General features: G+C 45.6%; 1 protein-coding gene across 6 annotated transcripts in view; it reads left to right on the top strand.

The window, feature by feature from the left end:
• The first annotated feature begins 431 nt into the window (after window positions 1-431).
• The window catches only part of Foxp1 (forkhead box P1), a 607,655-nt gene continuing 582,414 nt past the window's right edge, over window positions 432-25,672 (top strand). For 2 of the 6 annotated variants that reach the window (XM_036182191.1, XM_036182190.1), the window contains exon 1: window positions 1,775-2,456. The gene's annotated coding sequence lies outside the window, so the exon portion shown is untranslated. Of the gene's footprint in view, window positions 533-1,774; window positions 2,457-25,672 lie in introns of those variants that run through there. The other 4 variants (XM_036182189.1, XM_036182185.1, XM_036182186.1 and 1 more) reach the window with 3 other exon arrangements.

Here is a 25,672-nt window from a genome sequence, read left to right as displayed (position 1 = left end):
ACTTGGCAATTGCGATTTTTTTTTTTCCTTCTGCGAGCCCTGTTGTTTACCCAGCAGGTGGATGTGACGTCAGGGACGCACAACAGCAAAAAATAACAACATCTCCCTCCGCGACGCGATGGCTTCTCGCGCGCGCCTTATTTATTTATTTGTTCCGGGATGTGGGGGGGAGCGGGTAGGCGACCCAAGGGCGCCGTACGGAGGTGTGGGTCGTTCTCGGGGGTCGCGGGGATTTCGAGAGCGCGTGTGTTGGGGTTTGGGCCCAGCGGGGGACTGGGGCGGGTTGGGGGCGCCTCGCGGCTGCAACGCTGGCGCGGCTCGGGAACGAGTCCCAAGCGGAGGAATCTATTGTTATTTATTGTGTGGCAGCTGCACGCTGTGCTCGCGGCCCGGCCCTCGCCCGCGAGTGCGTGTGTGCGCGCGTGTGCGCGGGTGAGTGTGTGAGCGGGGGGCGCGCGCGGGCGGGAGTGGGCGCGCGCGGGGAAAGGCCCCGAAAACACCTTAGTTTGCACCGAGAGACCATTTGCCGCGGGTGAGTTCGTATTTTTCCATTTCTGCTCCACTTTTTTTTTCCCAAGCCGCCTCCTGCCTTGTTTCCGCCACTTTAAACAACAACAACAACCAGCACAAAAAAAAAAAAAAAAGGAAAAAAAAAAAAAAGAAAAAAAAAAGAAAAAGGAAAAAATTCCTACTTTTTACCTCCATGCTCCACGTGCATCTCCCCCAACCCTCCGTTCTCGACTCGCTCAGGAGTCGGGGCCCAGGCTCTGCGTGGGTGGGGGCCGCGCGGGCGCCGGGCTGGAGGAAGCGCGGGAGGCGCCCGCACCCTTGGGTTCATTTGCATAAGTCACTGTGGGGTGCAATGGTGGCCTCACCGACTAGCTCGCCTCCCCCTTGGCCCCTCTGAGCTGCTTCTCGCCGCTCGGGTAGAGCGATCAATAAGCACAGGCCGCCTGTCGCAACTTTGAGTACCCAGCGTCAACGTTTGGTGGCCGCCTGGTGCGGGTACCCGGGACCCGGTCGCGGTTGGCGGGGGCGTGCGGCATCCTCTCCTAAGCTCAAAGTTTGAACTTGGAGCAAACTTTTCCCCTGCTATCCAAGAGTGCGTGCCCCTTTTGTACCCCAGGCTGCCCGGCGAACGCTGGATAGCTGAGCAGGGACGCCTGCGCCCTGGGCTCGGTGCTTGGCGACATTCCTGTAGCCACGCGTGTTTTGGTCAGAACTCAGCAGTGTGGACGCTTTGTAGCTAACCCCTGGGAGCCTGGAAAACTCATACACACACCCGCGCACCCTCTGCCAGACACGCACCCCACGCGCGTTCGGCCCCCGCTTGTCAGAGACGGCGCCCGCGCCAGCCGTAGCCAGATCAGGGGTGGGCATGGGGACAGGGCACGCCTTGAGGACCCTCGCTGCCCGTACCCTGGACCCTCCCGCCACCATACACTTTCGCTTCTGACTCCTTCGCCTCTTAAGCTCAGGGATCTGTCCTGCGACACGCGCGTGTCACCGCGTCCCTCCGGCTCTGTCCCGGCCACCGATGGCTCTCCGTTTCTCGCCTGCGCGTAGCTTTCCTCCCGTGCTCTCGGCGCTCGGTTCCTGTCCTTCGGAGACGTCTCCCCGGAGCCCACAAGAGCAGGCGGCGCGCGCTTCGGGTGGGGACCGAGGCGGTGGCGGTGGCGCTGGGAGCCGAGGAGTTTGCCAGCCGCCGCAGGGTCGTGGTCATCTGCTGCCTCCGCCTCCCCTCGCCCCCCCCCCCCCCCCCCCCCCGCCGCCGCGCTCGGAAACTTTGATTTCTTGTCCCCCTCCCCACCTGTTGTGAGCTCCGCCTCAGTCCCCGGAGACTGGCGGTGACACACACGGGCGCCAGGGAGCTCCGCGCCCAGAAACAAAGTCGCATGCCCCCCCCCTCCCGTGTTTGCTTGGAAATTGCTGCCTGCAGCACCCCCATTCCCGCGCAGCTCCCGCCCCCTGGGAGCCTAAGGACTAAATAAACAGTTGTAACTCCAAACCTTGCGCCTGCCATCGCAGCCCTATCCCACCCCTTTCCTCCGGTCCTGCCCCTCCTTTTTTTGTTGTTGCAACTTTGTAAGATCCCGGGAAGGTGCTGAGACTAAGGCTCAGGCCGCGCTCCGGGTCTCCCGATCCCTGCAGGGATTCCCTGTGGCGTGTCCTCCTCCCTTGTCCCCGCACGCTCGGGGGTCTTCTCCGTCCGGTTGCCATCTCTATCTGTGGTGCTGGCCCCTTCCGCCTAATCACCTCGTCCCCTTCGATCTCCCCCCACCCCGAAACCTTCACGGAAGGAAGACTTGCTGAGGGTCGTCCTGGTCTCTTGTCGATCGCAGACCCGGAAAGTTTGCCCCAGGAGGACGGCGCACGGCCGGCGAACGAACCGGGCGAGGGGCAGCGGCAGCGCGGAGAAGCGTGGAACTGCCGGTGCCTCCTCCTGGACTCAGTGGGTAAGTCGAGGCGGCCGTGGCAGACGCGCGGGCGCAGGGGTGGGGGTGGGGGGACCCGGGGCTCTGTACCAGCTAGCCTGGGCAACCAGATGGTTGTGACCAGGGGCAGTGAGCAAGGTATGTGCCCATCAGGCTGGTAGGTGCTAGCAAATACGGGACCTGCTTTCCCCCTTTTCTCTCACTTCTTCCCTGAATCCGAAAATCTGGAGATCAAAGTTAGCGTGGAATGTGAAGTGTAAAATGTGACATCTCTTGCTCTCCTTCTCAGCCCGCTCCCCCCTTATAACTATTAATTATTTCCAAGCCATTGTGTCCAATACCCTAGCTGGGCTGATTTCAGAGTGTATTGATTTAGGTTAGGCTCATCCTGCAATTTCCTCTTAATTTATTTTCTTATTGCTTGACTAGAGGACCCAAAATGAAGCTTCTCCCCCCCCACCGTACCCCCCCTCAGCCCCTTCATCTGGGTGGTTTAAGTAGAATAATGAAATTACTATGAACATTTCATTTGAGCTTATCCAGCGCACTGCTGAGGGCCCAGGCAGTCTCCAGGTATTTTCCAAGTTCAGATTGCTTATTTTGTCGCTGCTCTTGAAGCAAGAAGGCTGCGGGAGCATTTGGATTGCAGTTGAGGAGTCCGCCCGCTGAAGTCCTATGTACTTCACCTTCCTTGGGCCATAGCCTGGAAGAACTTGCAAGATAGCCGAGCTGAGAAAAACACCCAAGGATATCTAAGGAATTTTTTTTCTGTTCCTGAAAATGGTTTGGAGGATCCTAAATTCTTGCCTTCCTTGCCCTTTTTTTTCCCCCCAACACAGTGAGAATCAGTTTTGGGGCTAGCTTGGTTTGAATGGGGGCTGGTAAGACTTGAGGTGTTTTCGATCCAGGGGTTGTTTGCTTAATGCAGGCAGCTGAGTCCCTGCTCATTTCTATTTCCAGGTCATTTTTAAGGATTCCATTCTAGTTTTGATTTTGAATTAGCCACTTCTTTTGAGTCTGGAAAAAGAAAAAAAAATGAGTTCATATTTAAAAAAAATTAAAATGGGTTTGCACCCCCCCCCCATTTTTCACATGTCTCACAATTAAAGAGCACTAAAAGTATAAATGAAATTCAACCACTTACCATTCAAAAAGTGTCAGCTTGAATCTTAGTGCAAAGGGGGAAAGGTTTAGCATCTTGCCAGTGGCTGCAGCTCCCCTGTTCCCCCCATTTTGGATTAGTCATTGTAATGGGGGGGGGGATTCACTTTTTTTCTTTCTTTCTTTCTTCTTCTTTTTTTTTTTTTGAAAAGTAAAGTAAACAGCCTCCAACTGCTGAACCTTGACAACCCAAATTAAGGAAGCAGGGGAGATCAAACAGGGCTGCTGCTGGGCTGTTGTCAGGGACTGCTGTAAGGGAGAACCCAGCAAGGCTATATGTTCACTTATGCAGAAATGGACCATTGCAAATGCTTATCTTTATTGTGCAAGTGAAGCCTCACTTGGAAGGAAATACCCAGCCTCTGGGCTGCATTTGAGTTCCTATGGATGCTGAATTGCTAAACAAGCTACTATTTTGTAATACATTTCTCTTTTTAGAATAGTGCACCCCAAAAGGTATCCAAAGAATATTAAGTCATCTGAATTCTGTCTTTCTGGCTAACCAGAACCTCACTGTGGAATTCTTTTTACCAACATTAGACTCCCACACCAGTTAGATAACATTTTCTCACATCCAGCTTAGAAGCTTTTGCCTTCTCAGGGAAGCCAGGGTTTTATATGTGAGGGTTTAAATCTGCCATGTAGTTAAAAAAACGAGAAAAGAAGAAACCCAAGTGCTGAAACCCACTCTTGGAATTTAAAAAGAGGAGAGAGCCTTCTCTAGATTACACATGACCTCCTTTTTTTTTTTTTTTTTTTTGATTGACATTCAGTATGACCAGCTGCTACTTTATTCAGGTTCTTTGTAACTTGGCCTCCCTTGTTGTCTAGGAAATTTTAACTACTTTACATTTTTAAGGAAAGTAGTAACAGTAATTACTTTAGCATTTTATTTTCACAGGTTTATCAAAGTAAAACAATGAACTATCAACTATTCAAAGTAACTGTGTCTAATGAAGGGGTTTACATTGCTGGAGATGTCTTCAAGATACTATGTTTATATTTCAATCCTGAAGTGTAAACTATGTAACACTTTTTTCCAGTTCCAAACTATCTCCAAATTAAATGTCATCTTTAATTAAATAGGACAAAGTAGGAAATAGGATAAGTAAACACATAAAGAAGAATAAAAATCATTGTCATTTAATACTTGTATTTTTAATTAACTAGTACCTGTCACATAGTGACTACTTTTTTTATTTTTTTTAAATAAGATAGAGTTTCATAACCATGGTACACAACATGTTTCAAAGTCTGGCACTTTTATTGGGTATACCTTTATTGTATAATTAAGCAATGTGGGTTAAACATACACATGGATTCTGTTAGGCAATTTTCTGCAGTATATCATGTTTTTAAAAAGCTGTAAATATTTTCTAGCAAAATCATTTACACCAACAATAGCAGAAGTTAATCGAGTTAATATTGGGCCTAAGCATTTTTATTTTGCCTATGACTAAGGTTTTCCTTGCTTCTCTCCAGACCCCTGACTTTGTACAGTTGCAGTCTTAGGCTCTGTGGAAGGGTGATATGTTTGCAGCAGTTGTTGAAATGGACAGAAGAACTGGGTTATTTCCCAAACAAATATATTTTACTACAGCCTGATCAGTCCCAGAATTATGAAGGAGAAGGGAGGGATAGCACATTTGACAGCCTCTTTCAACCCGGCTTCCGCTTTGCAGCCATTCTTATTGTATGCATTTTTATTTGGTTTTCACATTTTACTTGATTCAAACTTAATTTTGTACCTTTATTCCCCCCCCCCCCACACACAATGTATTCTGACAAGTGTAGGTGCTAGAGGTCCAATTCCATTTCACTGGCTATTGTAAGAGCATTTATGGGGATAGCCAGAGTTTTGCCTTTTAAAAATAATTTTAGGTACATGTTAATCAAATTTCAATAGATTGCAGGCTGACAGAAAATAGTACAAATTTTGTTTATGATTTGGTTACTTTAAGGTACTTACATTAAAGAAACTCATTTAACCCCTGAGTGCAGAGCATTAAGTAGGGAGGGGAGCTCTGCAAAGGCCTCCAGCTGCCCTTTGCTCTCTTGATAATCTTAAATTACTACAATTTAATTGCAACTTCAAGGCATAGAGTATGGGCCGTTTCTGCAGGTTTCAGAAAGGGTTTCCAGAGCTTAGCTTCGTTTACACAGGTGCTGTTTTTATTTAAGACTTTTTTTTTTTTCTGGGAACTTTTCCCTTCCTTTTTTACCCTGTTAGATATAATATCCCTTATATACATTTCAGTGAAGGCCCTTTTTTATCCTGTTAGATATAATATCCCTTATATACATTTCAGTGAAGGCCCTTTTGTGCTAAGTAAGCAGTACTGGCCAGTGTCTTAAAGCATGTTTTAAAATCTAGAATATAAATAAAAGCCCTAAGCAGGGAATTGATTGTCTAGAGAAAATACACCCCAGAAAGGCACTTGATGACCGAGCAGGTGAATCCATACATGAAGTTTTGTATATACATTTATTATTTGCAGTGATTTTTTTTTTTTTTTTTAAAGTAAATCCCACCAGGTGATCAAACACAGAGCTTGTGAGAGAATCCAGCCAGAAAGGTTTGCATGTTTTCCCAATGGTCTTCCCTTTGACCTGTTACCTTCATCTGCAGGCCACTTAGCCATAGGCCAGGCCTGGTACGTAAGGCCATCTTCAACTGGATTTTGAAAATTACTTCTCATGCCTGACACTTGGATGAATTAAAGCTGGAGATGCCAAAAGCTGGTGCAGCAGCAGGCTGGGATATGAGATGACTTCTTAAAATAGGGGCCAACCTGGCCCAGTTCGGATGCTTTTCGCATGCCAGTTAACCCCTTCCCTCCCTAGGAGATTCTTTATCTCAGTGTGCATGTGACCACAGGGTTAATGGAGGGAAAGCAGACTTGGCTTGTGTCCCCAACCTCAAAATAAACGTAAGGGACATCTGCTTTTAAGAAATGCTTTGCTTTGGCTTCCTCCGGTGATGTCCTTGCTCTGTCGCCTCCAGCCTGGTGTTCTGTACAGAGGAAATACGTAGAGGTCCAGTGCATGGCAGTTAGGAGAGACAGTTAGACAGCTTTCTTTGCTTCTTTAGTGAATTATGCTTATTACTGTCAGTTTTGTGGGAAGGCATTTTTTAAACCTGGTGTAGACGGCAGCTCCCATTCCTGAGAAGGTGCCGGAAGCTGTGTTCTTTTCTCTAGATTTACTCATGTGAGGTATGTCAGCCCAGGCTGGCTTGTAAACATCTCTCTGGGGTTTGTTTTGCTTTCTGGGGTCTCCTGACACCCGTTTTCAATGTATGCATCGCCTCTGGAACACAACAGGTGCTCATTTGGTTGTTGGTGTGTGGTTCTGAAAGTGAGAAAAGTATTTCTTAGGCAGCCAGGAGAAGAAAGAGCTGTGTGTGAGGAAGGGCCTGCTACCTGAACAGGTGCAGATACCTTTGCGACACCTACCTGCACCCCCCCCCCCATCTTTCTGTTTCACAAAAGCACTGGTGTGGGCACCCCGGGGGAGGCTGTTTTCACCTGGTGCACTTTACAGTGACACACCGTAGTAATTTAAGGCTGGCTGAGTGCAGAGGGCACTGGGGGCTTTCTGTTGGTTTGATCTTGCTCTTCCAAGCCACTCACTTGTTGGGTTAAATTAGTTTCCTCAATCCCAGTACTTAAAGTAACTAAATCGTAAACAAAATTTATATTAGATCCTGACAACTAATAATCTATTTAAATTACATTAAAGTATCTGGGCAAAATTTTAATTAAAGACCAAAGTACTGTCAAGCCCTGTAAATATCCTGACAGGTCTACTCAAACGGAACTGATACCGTGAAATATTTACATATGTCTGGTGTGTTCGGAGCTTCTCAGCAGTGCCTGTCCTCAGCTAATTGCACTTTCTTTCCAAATCATATTTTTAATAAAATAGTTTTTTTTAAAGGCATATGAATACACACACAATTGTGTTCCAGAGTTCTGTTTACTACTCCAGTCTTTCCTCACTTCCTTCTGTGATGAGTTTATTTTCTCATATTGCTGTTAATTCAGTAGCTGAGGTAGAGGGGCCACTGACTGGAAAGTGTGTCCTCCTGTTTGATTAGAGCAGTTTGAAGATGTTAAAGGCTAGCATGTCTTTTAGAGGAGCCAACGAGAAGGTGAGAGCGGGTCACCCACAGGTCCCTGTGTATATTTTAGATTAGATTCTCTTAGTTTAAAATGGGGATATTCTTCTGAATTTTATATTTGGATATATGTTTGTTTATTGCCAGTAAATCGGGTGGACAGTGTCAGGTTCCTTGACTTTTGCTAATCTTATGATTTGCTTGATGACTAGAATGCTCGGTTATATTTCCACCATCAAGCTTAGTGTGAATTCCCAAGATGTCTTTCTCCCTCACACATACATTTCAGCCTTTGCTTTTCTGTGTTTTCTAGACTCCTGTGAGTTAGATGAGCCAGGGCTATCTTTGAGCTTCTTAGCAGTTCAGCACCAGGGCCTTGCTTTACTGTTTTAGGTCAGTGAGTAGAGCGCTCAGAGGGGGGCCTGCCTTCCCTCCAGGTGAACACAGGGATCCAGGTAGATTCTCTTGTTAGAGGTGGGGAGTTTGCAGGTCGTCTTAATCTGGATGTTTCAAAGTGAGGTTCTCTGCTCACTCACATTGAGGGTGAGGCATGATGAGTGAGGATGAAATTAGGAATACATATGGATAGGGTGATTGTTAAAATACACATTCAGAACTCTTGAGTGCATGTATGTGTGTAATTTTGTACCAGTGTGCACCAAGACAAGAGAAAGCCAGGTATTCTGCTCTGCCTATCACTTTCTGCCTTATTTTCTTGCGATAGGGTTTCTTCTTGACCCTGGAGTTGGCTGTTTTTCAGGTGGGCTGCCTGGCCAGCAAGTTCCAGGGTCTCTGTCTGTGTCTCCTTATCATAAAGCTCCAGTTTCAGGTATATGCAGCCACTCCTTGCTTTTTCCTGGGTACTGGCTCTAAACTCAGGTCCTCATGTTTATGTAGCAAGCATTCTTGGCCACTGGCCATCGGCTCAGCCCTCGAATCTGAATTTTTTGGTGACTAACAAGTAGAGTCCACTTCCAACAAAATTTCTTCTGGAGTTCGGATGCCCACAGAACTGAGATCCATGGTCCTAGGTGATAGCTGTCCCTGGAGGCAGGCAATGACACCTCCCCTGCTGAGTGATATTGGCCATTTTTTTATTTTACTTTGAGGCCTGGTCCTGTGTTATTTTTATTTGAATTTGTATTTAGAGTGAGAAATCAATTGTTTTTAACCAAACATGAATATTTGAATCTCAACAGAGTTGTAGTTGAAGCGCAGAGGTGGGCACAGAGCCAGCCCATCACATCTGGGCCGGGCTTTGTCCTCGAGGAAAGCATCCTCTGCAGTCTCACCTGCAGAGGAGAGGGAGAGGAGAAAGCTGGCTGCCTCAGTGTTCAGAGTCACAGAAGTGCCTGCAAGCACCCTGTGGGAGGATTTGCATTGCTTGGCCACTGTGAGACCTTAGCCAAGGTGGGCAAGCTTCCCTTTACAGCCAAACACAGAAGGAAACATTGCTTAGAGACACACACAAGAGTCTCAGGATTGAACCCAGTGGAAGGAATATTCTGGAGCATCATTAGCTTCTACCAAGCACCAGATGCTTTCCTTTGTGATTTGTCTCCCTCTGTGTTTGCTGGGTGGTATGGTCACCTTATGGCTGCTAATTCCTTTCAAGTGGCATTCTGGAATCTTCTCTTTTCTCTCATGATTCCATTTTGACTTCAAAATCTAAGCTGTCTACTTAGGTGAACCTGCTGGCACAGGTATTGTGAGTTCCCTAAGCATGTCGGGAGATTCCTTGAGTGTGTGACGGGACATGCATAGATACTGATGGAAGGAGCCTAGCCAAGAGTGCCACACAAATAAAGAAGCAGAATCCTGACAAGAATGCCTCCTCCAAGATTATGAGATAAAAGAAGATGAAGCGCTGAGGAGGCCGGTGTAGATATTCAGATCTTCAGCTGAAGATCTCCCTATTCAGATCAAAGAGTTATCTAAATGAAGGTTATCCTGACATTTGGGTGGAGGTGGGGTCTGTGTTTGTAATGGGCCTTTTGAAGTTACCCAAATTTCCCTCACCATTTTTTAATTTGCATTTTAATTCAGGGTGTGGTCTCATTTTAATAACAGCCCCAAACTGTTCTTACTGTTTGGGACTTTACAGTTAGGTTGGCGTTGGGTTGACAGAGAGTTCATTTGCTTCTGTGCAGACCTTTATGTACTTAAAAAAAATTCCCCAGCAGGCTAAACTTCAGCACGGGGGTGTGTCCACCACCAAGTTGAGTGGCCCTTTAGCTGACTGGACTGGGAACAGATTGGAAGGATGAGGTGAGGTGATAGGAGATGGGGCATGGAGCTGCACCTTGCCATTGGCCGAGGAAATCCTGCTTTGATGGTAACTGATGTGTCTTGCCTGTTGAAAAGATGTTAATCATTTCATTAAGAAAGGTTAGGTAATTAACTGATATTTCATTAGGGAATCAATAGCAGTCTCCTTTTAGTGTGTTTTCTAGTGATTTTTGAGTAGGAAGTAGGCTGTGTTTAATTATGTGGAGAGCAGTTGTCAAACCTTGAAAAGTAGGGGACACAGTCCTTTAGAAACTATCACTGTCCATGTAGGATGGCAGAGGATTTGGGAGAAAACCTGTCTATTAAAATAGTTTCTTAAATGGGCTCTTCTGGCATACTGTGACTTGCTTCTATTGTGTGTGTCTACTCTGGGTTTAAAGAAGGCTTCAGCTTCCTAAGTGTTCGCCTTTTCTAAATGGTAACTTTTATTGCAGCAGGATGCAGGTTGACAGTAAACGTGAGGCTCTTACTTGGGTTAAGTGTACTAGGAGCAAATTCTCATCCTCACTGCAGATGGGGGCTGTTTCTGCCATCACCCCTGTTCTGTGTTAACTCCAGCACAGTTTCTAAACATACCAGGATGGGGGTGGGAGAGGCCTCGATAATAGGCAGAAGCTCACCTTTCTCTAGCACCCTTGTATTCTGATGTCACACACAGGGACTGCTGGCATTCTGAGCAACTGAACATTGAGCAGATCCCCAAAGAGAAGTCTCACTTCAAAGTTTTGTTTTTGTTCTGTCTTGCTTCGGAAACAGGACAGTTACTTTTACTAAATTTAGAAACTTTCTGTGGTGGAGATGACTTTCCCATAGCATAGTACTGCTGGTAAAGAATTCCTTAAGCATGAGGTAATAACAAGTGATTCTGAAAGCCTTGGAAATGGATTTGGTGTTGGAGCACAGGGCTTCAGGCTCTCTCCCCTGTGCCCAGTTGTTGAATATAATGGTGATGCCTCCATCCGTCAGCAATGAGAATTTCAGGGGAAGGAAATTATAGACATTTGTATGTTTGTATTTTCCAGTTTGGGTTATGAAATATGTAAATCTCCAAAGGAACAAAGAAATACTTCTTTGGAGCATCATGTGTTTCTGCCCCAGCTTAGACACACATAGTGGTTTTGTATAAAGGCTTCTGGCCTCATCTGTCCTCAGTCCTCCAGAGGAGGGACACTTTTCCCATTAGGCAGCTTTTGCTCCCTGAGTATATTTATATGTTTAATATATAAGTATGCATTACAGGGGTAAGAGGATCTTACGTTCATCCGCCAAGGTTTATATTATAGTATATATGTATATATGTATTCTTTGGCAACCTGGCTTTAAGCCAGTATCCAGTATAGCTAGTGAAATTCATCCATATGGCTACATATAGTGGTGGGTGACTTCCCCTTTCTTTTCTTATGTTAGCTGTGCATTTTTTTCTTGCATGTATGTGCACCATGAGCATGTGGAAGTCAGATGAGGGAGGGGGTCAAAAGAAGGAGTCAGATCCCTTGGAACTAGAGGGACTGATGGTTGGGTGAGCCATGGTATGGCTGCTAAGAATGAATCCAGGTCCTCTGCAAGAGCAACAAGTACCCCTTCCCCCACCAACTCAGTAGTTCCCAGTTCCCTTTTTCCATGTGAACCGTGTGCAGCACTGAATTTTAACCCAAGAAGAATTTGTTATGTTTGAACCTAAAACCTAGCAGTGTAATATTTGTGCTAATTGTGAAGCCTCTAGTCCTGACTTCAATTATGTAATTTGCTTATTTGCATGTACTTTCATGGGAGAATAACCTTAAATAATATCAACCATTTATCAGGGAGTTTGATTAAAAATAATCTTTCAAGTGGCCGATCTCTTCTATTAAGGGATGGGAAAAAATAGGCATTCATTTGAAGGAGCCTGGGCATTTCCTCATTCTTATTTAAAGAGTTGGCTTAGAACTTAACAGTTGCATATGCAGGGTAGTGAGTTAAAGAGCGACGTTTAATTAACAGGCTCTTTATACTTCTGTATCCTGGGTATGATGTAGCACCTTGTTCTTCAGTGGAGAAAGTGATTTCTGCATAATTTAAAGGGCTGGCATCTTGATGGTAAGGAAGCCATATAAATAAAGATATGCTTAGATGGGAATCAGAACATGTTTTTAAAACAGTGTGCATGTCTACTTTCAGCACTGGTACAAAACTCGCTGCAGAAGCCATAGTTGAGGCTCCGTGATTGTGGTAATGACCAAGGGAATCGCTGGTGCGAGGCGAGATGTCATCAGCACTATAATCGGGGAAAGTTATCAGGGTTTTTCTTTTTTTGTCATTAAGTATTAGTGATAAATAATGCACCGTTCATTCTGAGCAGATAGAACATATTTAATTCTGATGTACAGAGTTTCAATTTCATCAGGCTTATTGCAGAGTAAAATGATAATCTTTGGTAATTTGAGAGGAAAGAGAAAAGTCGTTTGTGTCAGCAGGACTAATGGGTGCCGTCTCGAAATGTTTACCTTGACAAGCCAGGGAAGGTTGGGAAAACTTTATTATTACTGTTTTTTCCTGGACAACTTGGTTATTTGTGCTGACATTTTATTAGAGTATCAGCCACTCAGTAAATAGCACAAATGGCTGGAGATGTTAAACAAAATAGTCTAGAGGTAGCTAATGTTTCTCCGCAGAAGGGGGAAAAATCCAGCGGAAGGGGAATGTTTGGACAATGCTCTTGGGAAATGCCGGGCATGTTCATCGGGGACAGCAGAGCTTGTTAGCCAATAAACAACAGGTTTAATTTAAGAGGAAAGTGGATCACTCATAGCCAACAAGGTTGTACTTGGTAGCAGTGTTTCAGCAAGAGGTCAGGCTTGTACCATGGCATCTTTAAACCTTGTGGGAAGCAGTGACCCTAACTCCCGTGCTAGTCAAATTCTCTGCAGGCAGACACTTACATCTCTGTAGAGGAGAGTCAGTGCCTGTTCTGTTGCTGTATAGTTGTATCAAGTCACACATACACACACACACACACACACACACACACACACACACACACATGCTGTTATAACGGCTCTAAGAACGGATGATTGTAAGATACGGGAGTCTGACTGGAGCCTGCTCCTAGGATGCTTCTTCTAAGGATGCACTATAACATTCTCTGGAAAGCACAGTCTTGCCCTAGCCTGGGCCAGCGAGTCCTGCTTTTCCTTGCTGATGTCCCTTGCATGGGGCCATGCTGGCTCTGTCCAGCCCTGCCATCTGCTTTTCCCGCAGTGGTCTTCCCTGTGGTAAGGCGGGCCAACTGGGTCAACCATTGTGATCTGGCAGATGTCCACTGGGAGCTAAGATCAGCCAGGCTCATTTTTATGTGTGTCCAAAGCCAAGATTTCGACTTGGTGAAAAGCTGTGGAATTTATCTCCCAAAGCGTCTTCTAAACTCTGCTTTTCCTTTCTCCAACTGCCTGTGCACAGAGATGATTGCTTAATGCTCCTAATTATGCGATCCCTGGGTATTTTCGAACACCTGTGCGCAGTTCCGAGTCTGGGTGGTCATGGAGCCTGGCTCTGTCAACTGCTTCTCTTTCAGATCGGGGAAATCCCAGGGAGCCTGACCGTGCTTCCTCCGTGTGAGCAGAGGATCAAAAAGGGTGACCCTTTCTTTTGACCTTGAACTTGAGCCCTGTAAAATACCTTTAGCCTGTGGACTGGGGCTACTCTTACAATAAGTAAGTAAAAAACGATGTCTTCAAACTATTTGTAGCTTGTCATATCCATTATCTATATACATATCTTTAAAAATATTTTCTTTCTCTTTTCCTCTGCCAAGATATCATTAAAGTTTTGTGTTGGAATGAGGAGGCAAGTGGGGGCCAGTTTCTTTTTGAGCCATGCAGTGTTAATGGAAGAGTTTGCTGGGCTTCTCTTGGCCTGGCATCAGGATGGGGGGTGGGAGACCTGTCAGAGCTCCAGAGGGCCTCATTGATGGTCCAAACCAGTCACATGTTTGTTACAAGGAGACTGGAGTTTAGATGGGGCATGGGACATTGACATATATATTCACATGTATGTATCTAAGTGAATTATGTTTGTGTACATGATTATATGCTGTATGTACATATGGATATATTCTTGGAAAATGACATACAGATTATGGTGTGTGTGTGTGTGTGTGTGTGTGTGTGTGTGTGCACGTGTGCACGTGTGCACATGTGCGCAAGTGTGTTTGTGGAATCAGAGGTCTGTGCTGGGTAGTGATTCTCAGGAACCATGGCCTTTTTTTTTTTTTTTTTTTTTTCTTTTGTCTTTTGACAGGGTCTTTTACAGGGTTTACCAGTTAGACAAGGCTGGCCAGTGAGCCCCAGGGATCCACCTGTCTTCACCTTTCCAGTGCCAGGTTACAAGTGCATGCTAACAAGGCCAGCTTTTTTGGCATAGGTGCTTGCAGAAACTTGGGTCCTTCTGCTAGCATGGCAGCAGACACCCTCTGAGCTATCTGCCCCCACCCAGACAGACTTGATTTTTCACTGTAACAAAAGCTTTTTTGGTGGTGCTGGGAATTGTGCCCAGGCTCTTGGGCAGCCTGGGCAAGTCCTCTACCACTGAGCTACATCCCTAGCCCAGGAAGGTTTTATATATATCTCATAATGTGTTTTATGTCATTTTCTTTTTGAGAGCAGCCCCAGGAGGACCAACTGTTCTCGGATGTTTGACTGGTGTGACTATAGGAGTCCAGAGATAGAGCGGGCCTTTGGCACTGCATTGATGGAAGGCAGGGCCCCATTGTGGGTAACATAGTATGAAGTCTAAGGGAGTGACTTCCGTGAGTAATCACACAGTCACAGCTCCTGAGGTTGTAAATGGATGTACGATCATACAGACATGCCATTGAGGTTCTCAGTTGTATCTGTGTCTTGCTTTTCCTGGGTTCTGATATGCCAGTCATAAACTCAAGTTGGGTTGCAGATTGGAGCATGGATTTGGGGTGACATGAAAAACAGTTGTTTTTTTTCTCTTCATTCCATATCAACTTTAGAGAATCAGGAACCTCGGTGTCAGAGTGCCAGTAGCCCATGAAACAAGTTTCTCTAAGAAATGTAGAAAGTGGGAGTCTAGGAGCCCTTTGAACTGTCTGTGCGTGTGTGTGTGTGTGTGTGTGTGTGTGTGTGTGTGTGTGTGTGTGTGTGTGTGTGTGTGTGTGTGTGTGTGTGTGTGTGTGTGTGTGTGTGTGTGTGTGTGTGTGTGTGGTCTCTTCTGCAGTTCAACTGTGCTGATGGCTTCTGAGGCTTTGGATCTACGCATGCTCCTTCCTGCCTCTCTTCCCTTCCTCAGGCCCTCTCCCAGGATCTCACCTTTGACTACCTACTGTCCCCATTGACCTCCACTGCTGTCTTCTGCCCTGGTCTTCATTCCCTAAGGAGGTTTCTGGATCTTAACTAGGACGGCAGCCTCAGGAATGAACCACTGTCTATTCTCTTATTCCCAAGTGTGAATAGTGAAGCATGCAGATTCCTCCTGAGAGGGCTTCTGCTTTGAGGAATTAATTACCCTGCTCTGGAATGGTTGACCCAAGCCTTGCAGAAAGCCAGCGTCCTTGAGCATGCATGTGCTCTAGTGGCCAGTAGGGCCGCACTCCTCACGAGGATGAAATGAGCTTCCCTTGTGGGGGTTCAAGTCTAAGTTTGAAGCTGAGAATGGAGACTTAATTTAATTTAATTTTCTTGCTCTTATAGAATTTTAAACTATCAATGGGTTCACCTTGAGCCAAGCACTTTTGATTCTCTTCTGTTACTGGCTCTAATTCTCTACATTTTACATTCTGGCATCCTGAGTGAGTAGTTACTGTTTGAGTTTCAAAGGGTTACTTGAGTTTCATGGTATTAATGGCAGGGTCAGTGTCTGGTGTTGACCAGCAGGAGGTGCACGTGAGCAACTCAGACAAAGCCTTTAGCAAAGTATTGGCCCATGCAAACACTGCATTTTGGTACTTGGGTGTTGATAGTAATTATTCTTCCAATTACCTGAATTTGTGTTTTATGGGAAGGCATTGTAGTTCACTTCCTCCTTTTCCTTTAGTTGTTTTGATAATGAGAGCTGACAAGGGGAATTCTTACCCTTTGAGCTTTCTTCCTTTGTTCCAACTTTACCTACATTTTCCTCAGTGCAGGGAAAGAATTGGCTTGTCTGGTACTCTTACCGCCTGTCTAGAGCCAAGGGGAAGTGTTGTGAAGAGTTTGTGTAGAGCATACGGAGACCACACTGGTGAATGGCTCTTCCATGTCTCCATGGCCTTTGGGTATTGCAGGGAGGGGATTAGTATCACAGATGGTGTGGTTTATGGGAAAATGTGCTTTCATGACCAATTGAGATCTGCAGTTTTTCCCACAGAGAACAAGGGTTGACTCTATCAGCTTGGGGTGTGGTGATGATGGAAAAGGAAGCACAAATCCACCTCAGTAAGTGACCCCTGTGGCCCCTCCCCCCTGCAGCCCCAAGCAGTGGTGGGTTTGGGGCATGAGAACCTTCCTTCACTGTATTTTTCATATTTCCGTTGGATGCTCTTTATACATCATTTTTGATATCACTATGACAACTGGCGATCCTACTGTAGTGGCCTCAAAGATAGAGTACGTGAGGGTTTTCCCTGCTCTGATTTGGGGTTTGAGTACATTATTTTCTCCCTGGTAAAGCATCTTTCATTCAGTTCCCAGGGAAATGAGGCTGTGTCCAGGACAGTTATTACCCGTAATCCATACACAGTCTCCATTGCTCTCCACCAGTGTCTTTACTGTTGGAGAGAGTTGGAGAGGGACCTTACCCTGTCCTTCTGTTTGTTACCTGCATGGTGGTCATAACCCATCCAGGTCAAGGACTCGCCTCACCTGTGCTGGATGCTTCTGGAGGAACTTGGTCAGAGTTTTATTTATTTTTGTCTGTGCACTCATGTGTGCACAGGTGGGCACACATGTGGGAGTCAGAGGTCACCCTTGAGTGTTGCACCTCAGGTGCAGTCCACCTTTTATTGTGAGATTGTTCTCTCACTGGCCTACAGCTTGCTGAGTAGGCTAGGCTGGCTGGCCAAGGAGCCCTGGGGAACCGACCTGTCTCTGCATCCTAGTGCTAAGATTACAAGAGCACACCGCCGCACCTGGCTTTTCATATGGGTGCTGGGGGTGCATTTGAGGACTTCATGCTTACAGCATGAACACTTTCCTGACTGAGTCTTCTCCTCAGTCATTAGTCAGAGTTTTCGCCTGTACGTTTCCATTTCCTAGTGATGACGTAAAATACAGAGGGGGAATGAAGTGATTTCGTCTGCCATTGTGGAAGTAAACCATGTATATATATGTTCATTTATTCATTCAAATAGTCACTCATTTACTTGTTTATTAGTTTATTTACACCTTCATTCATTGGCTCAAAATTTGTGCTGGGCGGGGAAGCATTTCTCTCAGACTTCCAGCTGCCCCAGCTTGCTTTGGAATAGCCTCAAGTGTTTTGATACAAACATCACTTGGATGTCTGAAACCAATGTCATTATTCACAGGAATCTTTGTCAAAAATCTTACTCCAAGCTGGGTGTAGGTGCCACACGCCTTTAATCCCAGCACTCGGGAGGCAGAGGCATATCTCTGTGAGTTCGAGGCCAGCCTGGTCTACAGAGCGAGCTCTGGGACAGGCACCTAAACTTCACGGAGAAACAAACAAAAAATGCTTGCCCCATTCATCTTCAGTCTTGCTGAATATATGGTCACCCCAAATCAGATGAGTCTTCTTTATGCTGGTTCTGATTCCCGTACCACACAGCCACCGTTTAGATTTTTGACTGCCTAAAATCTTGGACATTAGTACACCAAGAGTGAGCAGGCTCTTTTTTCTAGCCTGGGTACTTAAGACCTGACAGATTGATTTTTCCATTAGGCCAGAAGGCAGGTGTTGCCTTGATTGGAATTTCTTATTAAGAGTCTGTTTACCTGTGTCTCCCCCAATACACACACACACACACACACACACACACACACACACAATATGTGTAGTTAGTAAGACTTTGTGGAGAATGAATTGTATTTAACAAATTGGTTAAAACCCAGATCGGGCATCCTTATGGTGAGTTCCTATGAGGGAAGAACTGATGGGCAATTGCCTTACCGCTTGCTGCGTGCCCAGGGCCCCTGTATGGTGTCTACTTGGGGAATGCTGACTTGTGGTGTGAAGAATCTGAACTCTCATTTTCTGAACCTTCACACCCTCTCAGGCCTAGGGTGACAGAAGCATTGATGTCAGCAGACCTAACTCCTTGGGAGAAGTTTGGGCTTCTTCCCATTTGTCCCCCAAAAGGAATGGAAGCAACTTCCCCAAAGGACTGTTAGCATTCACAGTGAGATTTAAGTTCTCAACCTCGGTTGATTAAAATAAAGTCAAGCTCTGCGAAAGCCATTTCATTCCTGTTATACAACGTTGGGTTAGTGCTGATGCCCTGAGTCTGGGGCATTGGCTGAGGTGTACCCAAATCCTGATCTCACTTGTTCTTGTATGTCAGATCCACTGTGCTGCTGTGGTAAGGGGCAAGCCTGGAGTCCAGGGACTGGGGGCCGAAGAGTTGGGTAACACTTGGTAGGGCTATTGATCTTTCGGTTACCTTTCCTCTTTTGTAAATGTACATGTAGAATGGCCTGACATGGTGGTACATGCCTTGATGCCAACATTTGTGAGGCTGAGGTAGAAGGATTGTGAGTTTGAGGCTAGCCAGAGCTGTCTTGGGAGTCACAAGCCAAGCCTGGGTTATAGTGTGAAGCTCCACCTCAGAAAACAAAACAAAACCCTAAAACACCACCAACAGAGAACCCTAACCAACCAAATGTGATTTAACAGATTCAGCTTGTTCTCTGGCCTGAATTGGTCCTGGGAAAGCCATCACGGTACATGTTAGCTCTTACAGTGTTTCTTATGCTTGCATCTTTTCTGGTGGAAAGTCATCTTAAGTTTAAGTAGCCAAGGCTTAGAAAGAAGGATGAGTTTTGCAAAGATGATTCGAAGATGGAAGACTACACACCTCATAGACAGATGTTGGTTGTCTGGCTGTGTGTTGGAGATGGGTTGACTTGTTTGAGCTGAGTCTCTTTGCTTTCAGCTGAGCCACTGACATCTGGACTTGCCAGTGTTTTTGTTTGCTTCTACCACTGGTGCAGGTGCAGATAACAGGAAAGGAAGTCTAAGGTGGCCTGAGGGAGCCTCCTTCAAATGGTGCCAGGCAGGTATGCACCACCGTCTTATCACCTTACGAGGGTAACGTGCCGTGCTCTGGGCATTCACACGTGTTAGGAGGGCTGCAGAGAGAAGTCACAGCACTGGTTGACACCAGCCTGCTGGGTTCCTCGGAAGGTGTGTGTACTGTACCTGTCGAGGGGCCCAGAATGTCACACTCTTGTCGAGGGAGGCTCTTCAGCTGTGTGCTGAAAAGGAACAGGAGTAGGTGGATTTCCACCGGGTGTTTAGTTAGAGCTGAAAGGTCTCATTTGAGACTCCGTTATGTATTTCCTCTTTTAGACCCAAGGCTTGGAAACCAACTTTGCTAAATGTTTGCATGCTCTTCTGCTCTGACCAGTGAGTCTATCCAGAAAGAATGCTCTCTTTCAGGTTTCCTCTGGTTCTTGTCCTAAAGGTTTCAGGAAGGCCCATGGCTGCCCTGTCTGCAGAAGAGGTAAAGTCTCTCTGTTTTTGGCCTAGTTCTGATGACCTGTTGAACATACACTACACTGAGTAAAGTTTGCCAAGCTTGGCCCACACTCTGGGAGGGTCCTCTCTATTTCTAGCAGTCTGGGTGTGTGTAAAGTGCTCATCCATTTCCTGCCTTTGCTGAAGGAGCATCTCAGTCTACTTGTGTGACCACATAAGGCAGCCAGAGACCTGGCAGAGCTTGATCCTTCCTGTCCTCTCACTGGCTGTGTACACACACAAATAGATGTACATTACTGCACATGTGCACACAAACACACACCCTTGGTGGTTTGGTCCCATCTTCCCTTGCATGGCCAAACTGGCTCCTTCACTCATCTATCTAACCTCAGTAGGTTCTAGTCCTGTTTATCCGAAAGTCTCATTCATCATCTTTCCCTATTGTCTTCAAGGAGGGGATAGGAAGGCATGGTTCTTCAGTCCTGACCATGTGTCTGTGTGGCTAGTAAGTCACAGCTTAGCTACGTATTCGAGGATGCTCCACTTTCACTGCTGTTTGAAACAGCCTCAGTAGGATCGGGTCTTGGTATGGTGGTTGGTGTTTGCATAACTGAGAGCAGGTTTCTGTCCTCTCAGTTTTTTTTTCTAAAAGGTGGTTTGTTGGCATAATGTGACAGTGTGGGCAGTCAGCCTGGTACAGCCTCAGCCTTCAGGCAAAGTGGATGTAGTGGTCGCTGTGATTGGTGCCTGGAGGCAGCAAGGTCACTGTGCATTTGTCAGTCCAGCTCCACAAACAGTGCCTTGGGTTCTGAGCCTGCAGGTCAGGGTCTGATCCCCAGCCTCACCACTCATGGGCCACATGACCCTGCCCCACTATTACCCATTTCTGTGCTTCATTTTCCTTACCCACAAAATACTATGTTAGTGCTGACCACGTAAAGCCAGTGGTGAGGATTAGAGAAGCAAAGGCTTGTAACACACTTAGCACAGGGCAGAGGGCCTAGAACATGGTGAGCCCTTGGCCCATCACAGGAACTCCTGTGGTTGCTAGGGTAGTGCCCACAGTGACAGCAGAGCAGCCATCTAGTGGGCTCTAGCTGAATGTTTTCAGGTCCCTCTGTGGCGTCTCGACATAGGGGGCAGAGATCCAAGGCAGAGCCTTGTTTGCAGAGTCTTGGTTCTAAACCCAGCCTTTCACCAGGTTTTCACATTTGGCCACTTTCTTCTTTGCCTGGGATTGGGACACATAGATGCGGTTTTCGGCAATGGATAGCAGGTACTGGCTTTGCAAGGAGAAATGTCTGCTTGCTCATTGTACCACTGACTGAAGTTTCTCCCTTCCTTACCGTGTCCAAGTCAAGTAGTGCAAGTGGAGAATGCAGCCTTGGTGTTGTCAGTGAGGGAACAACACAGAGGAATGTCCTAGGCTTAATGGAGATGGCCTCTGGTAGGCAGGGATACTGTCACACACAGTCCCTCTCACTCACTGGACATCCATTCTCAGGTGCCCTGTGCATGCCCGATTCTACAGACAGGGCTGAACCCTGCATACTCGGGGTAAAGTTTAATATATAAATTAGGCTCAGCAAGAAATTAACAGTAATATCTTAGTACAATGCTTATAAAAATGCTACAATAAAAATTACTTGAGTGCTGTCTCTCTCCCAAAATACCCATTGAAAAATTTCAGTCTGTACTTCATCTCAAGCACTGGAAACCTGGAAGATGAAACCCCAGGTGAGGGGGTGCCTGGCTACCCACTTAACTCTTCTCTCCTTTTCCCATTTCACCCCCAGGCAACCATCTGACATACTTTTCAACCTATATCTTGTCTATTCTTCATGTTACCTGTGAGTGGAGTTGTCTGTGTGGCCTTGCATGTCCGCATAATGTTTTCAGTGTTTCTCCATGTTGTAGCAGGAGTCAGTGCTCCATCCCTTTTTGTGGCTGAGTCTTATCCCATTGTTTCCATTGGCTGTGCTTCATCTGTGTTGATAGTCACTTGCTTTCCACTTCTGGCTTTTACAATTAAGGTACTGTGAGCATTCATATATGGGTTCTTGTGTTGACATATGTTTTCAGTTCTCTTGGGTACATACCTAGAAGTGGAATTACTGAGCCATATGGTACTTTCTGCATTTAACCTTTTGAGGAGCCACCCACCTGTCTGTGTTCCATTTCCACCAGCAGTGTGGAGGATTCCAGCTTCTCACTGTCCTTTTACCCATGTGTGTGATTCACCATCATGCACTGGCATCTGGGATGATTCTGATGACTTGCTTCAATGACTATACCTGTTTCTGTGAGACAGGTTCTGTTCTGTGAATGGAAAAGGTAAAGATTAAAACAATGTGGTATTTCCTTAGCAGCTCTGTGTCTATGGAGAAGTCAAACAGACACACAGGTTGTGGATGACTGGGGCCATTGTAGCCACCAAGGGACCTTGTTGTATATAGTGTGGCTTTCCCTCCAGGTGGACGGTGATCACCGTCTTGGAGTAGAGATTACCCTGACCTGGTGGCTGTGGCTACAAGTGGAGTAGACACAACTGAGCCACATTATCTAGATCAGAGGTTCTCAATGCTCCTAATGCTGCCATGAAATCATTTTTTGTTACTTTATATCTGTAATTTTGCTACTGTTATGAATCATAATCTAAACATATCTGTGTTTTCTGGTGGTCCTAGATGACTCCTGTGAAAGGGTTGTTTGACCCCCATGTTGAGAACCACTGATCTAGAGGAAGAGCAAGGCTCTGTGGTCCAGTCCTCTTTGATGAGAAGGAGGCTTCTTCTCTGCTGCCTCCCAGAAGGCCTTCCCTAACAACTTATTTGTGAGTGGTCCTTCCCTGATTGCCTTGTTGTGGTTTTAGAACCCATGTCTGCCAGCCAGGCCCACTTCGGGGTTAGGGATTGAGCTAGCTTCACTGGAGTTCATATGCCTTGTCCTGATTCTGCCTGTAAGTCCTCCCAGAGGGAGGCAGTGATGGAGAATGGGGGGATCTAGTTGGCTACCCCCACGTGTGGAAGGAGGTTGGTAGCCAAGGCCGGTCCTCAGAAGAAAGAAAGCCTCTTTGCTGCAGAAGCACAGGTTGCCAAGGAGACAGGGTGTGGCATGGGCAGCAGCCCCTCTGGCTAGAGGAGCAGCCAAGCAAAACTTGGTGTGTAACAGGAACGTGTCCTTGTTCTCCTTTTTCATACGGGTGACACTGAACGCCAGAGGTCGTACTCTCATTAGACTTCCCGGCTTTGGTCCATTGCTGTTTGGTGGAGGATGGAGTTGCTTCCCTGAGTTTGTCCACTGTACAGGGAGCCCAGGTGTGGTCTCTGCTGCTACGTTTGTCTTCAGTCCTTGCTCACCTGTAAAATGCAGGAACAAACTTCCAAGTGCAGACATGTATGACCTTGAGAATAAATTCTAAGTAGATGTAGTAGGTCCAACGATGGTGGATATTGATCATTCCTGGCTCAGATTTACAACCAGGTTGACAGTGAGTTTGCAGAAACTGTTTGTAGAGTTGCAGAGAAACAATGAATTTTATTTATTTACTTTGAAAAACAGACTTTTTTCCTTCAGGAAAGTTATAAATTCACCAGTGGAGATATAAAAGGCAATCTGGGGGTGCCCAAATTATTCATAATCATTTCCTCTAGAAATAGGACTTACTAATTCTGCCATTTCCTTCTTAACCCATACTGAAAACGAGTTATCTCCCAGGTACTTATTCAGAAAGATCATTTGTAGTAGGCCCAAATTTTAGAATAATTAGTCTGTAGAGTTTCTTAGTCTGTCCTTGATCCTTAAGAAAAGCATTTTGGCACCTGGAATGATGTCTTGGTAAAGTGCTTGCTGGGCATCCACTAAATACTGCCGTTGTGTGGGGAGGCCTTGTGGTACAATGTCTGACTCCAGGTTAGAAGGTTGTATGTTCAAATACTGCTGTCGTGAATTTAGGAGTTCTGAATAGCAGAATATTCTTCATTTTAAAAGGCTGTACTATAGGGCTTAAAGAGGTTACTTAAGGAGTCAGTTACCTCCATAAGCACAAGGACTGAGTTCAGATCCCTATCACCCTGTAAAAAGGCTAGCACAGCAATGTACATACACCTGTAATATCAACCCAAGAAGGAATCCTGTGGCTCCCTGGCCTGCAAATCTAGCTGAATCACCGAGTTCCAGCTTCACTGGGAGACCCTGCCTCAAGAAACAGTGTGGAGACAGATTGACGAAGACGCTCACTGTCGACCTGTACATGCATACCAGGCACACATAGATCAACATAGACATACACAAAATGGTTATTGACATTGTCTATACATCCATTCTTATGAATCGAACACCTGTAAATGAGATTAGCAGTTTTATCCCTTGCTTCTACTTAGGTTACATCAGGCACATTGTCCATGTTCTCCGTAAAATGGTCTCAGGGTTGCGGCCATCCCTCTCAGATTAGCAAGATTCACAGAACCTTCGGTTTGCTCTTAGTTGTATCCTTTGCCTCTCGTTTTAGCCCACATGTATAATGCTGTAGGAGCATCCAGGTACAGAATTTTATTGACTTGGAAGAAATTCCTGGACTGTATTTACCACACTGTGATAGCTAATCTTGGCTGTCAGTTTGACACACCTGGGAAGAAGGCACCACTCTGAAGAATTGCTTCTATCAGATTCGCCTGTGGGCATGTCTTGTGGGCATTGTCTGGGTTGCTAATTGATGCAGGAGGGCCCAGCCCAGTGTGGGTGGAACCATTCCTTGTCAGGTGGGCCTAGGCTGAGCAAGAAAGGTGACTTGAGCTTGGGAGCAAATCTAGAGAGCATCCTCCTCCATGCTTCAGTGATGGAATGTCATCTGGAAAAGGAAGAGGAAGTAAACCCTTGACTCATCAAGTTGCTTTTGGTCAGAGTGTTTTATCACAGTACGAGAAAAGGAAACCAGGGCACAGTTCCAAATATGGTAGGAATTTGACATTTTATTGATCACTAGATCAGATTATTTTCTTTAAAAGCTTGTATCAGTTTTTACTTCTTGTCCTTAATACCAACTAAACTAACTCTTTCCCTTTTTATTTTTCACAGTTTCCTAGGTGAAAGGGGGCATAGAAGTCAGCTTATTGCTTCTTTATTCATTAGAACAGAGAATTGGAATCAACTTAGTTGCCCATCAGCAGATGAATGGGTAATGAAAATTTGGTTTCTATACAAACTAGAATACTACTCAGCTCTAAAGAAAAATGAAATCATAAACTTTGCAGGGAAATGAGCAGACTTGGAATGTGTATTAAGTGAGGTCATACAACCTCAGGAAAAAAAACCCTGCATGTTCTCTCTTTCATGCAGAATCTAGCCAATAATATATGCATCTATGTAAACAGGTGTATACATGGGTATAATATGAAGAACAGAACAAGAAATACTATATGTAATATATGCGGATGAAGAAGGACTGAGTGTAGGTAATGGACGCAATTTATGAAAGAGGGTATGAAGCTAATTGTCTTTCTAGTTTCAGTTCTCCTGTGGATATTTTGGTTTTGGTGGTGGATAAGGACATAAAGTATATTCTTTACTGAGCATGTAAGATTTAATGTGAAGCTCCACAGTTTCCATTCTGAATACCTTTTCTAACTGGATAGAAGTGTACTGAACAGCATAGACTTTTGTTCTAGTTAATTTTGGCATTGGATGTTTTCATTTATTTACAGCTTATTTTAATAATGAAGTCTATTTAAAAAAAAAACGTATTACTGAAAACAGACAATTCTCTTTCTGCATGGGTCTTGCCCTGTGGTGTGTGAGATAGGTACATAATGACTTCCAAAAGTTGATCCACAGTTGTTCCCCTCTCCACCCCTTTCTGAGCACACAGTGACGAATGCCTGCTTTATGCTGTGCCTTGGGTAGAGGACTAAGACTTGTGGGCATCTGGGCAGAGAAGGTAGGTGCCTCTGTGAAGCTGAGTGCCTGAATGTTCCTGCCAATGTTGTAAACTTCTCAACATTTCTTTTTATTGTTTGTTCAAGTTTAAAAA

The sequence above is a fragment of the Onychomys torridus genome, chromosome 3 (genome assembly GCF_903995425.1).
Source record: "Onychomys torridus chromosome 3, mOncTor1.1, whole genome shotgun sequence".
NCBI classification, from domain to species: Eukaryota; Metazoa; Chordata; class Mammalia; order Rodentia; family Cricetidae; genus Onychomys; species Onychomys torridus.
This window is presented reverse-complemented; position numbering and strand designations above follow the sequence as displayed.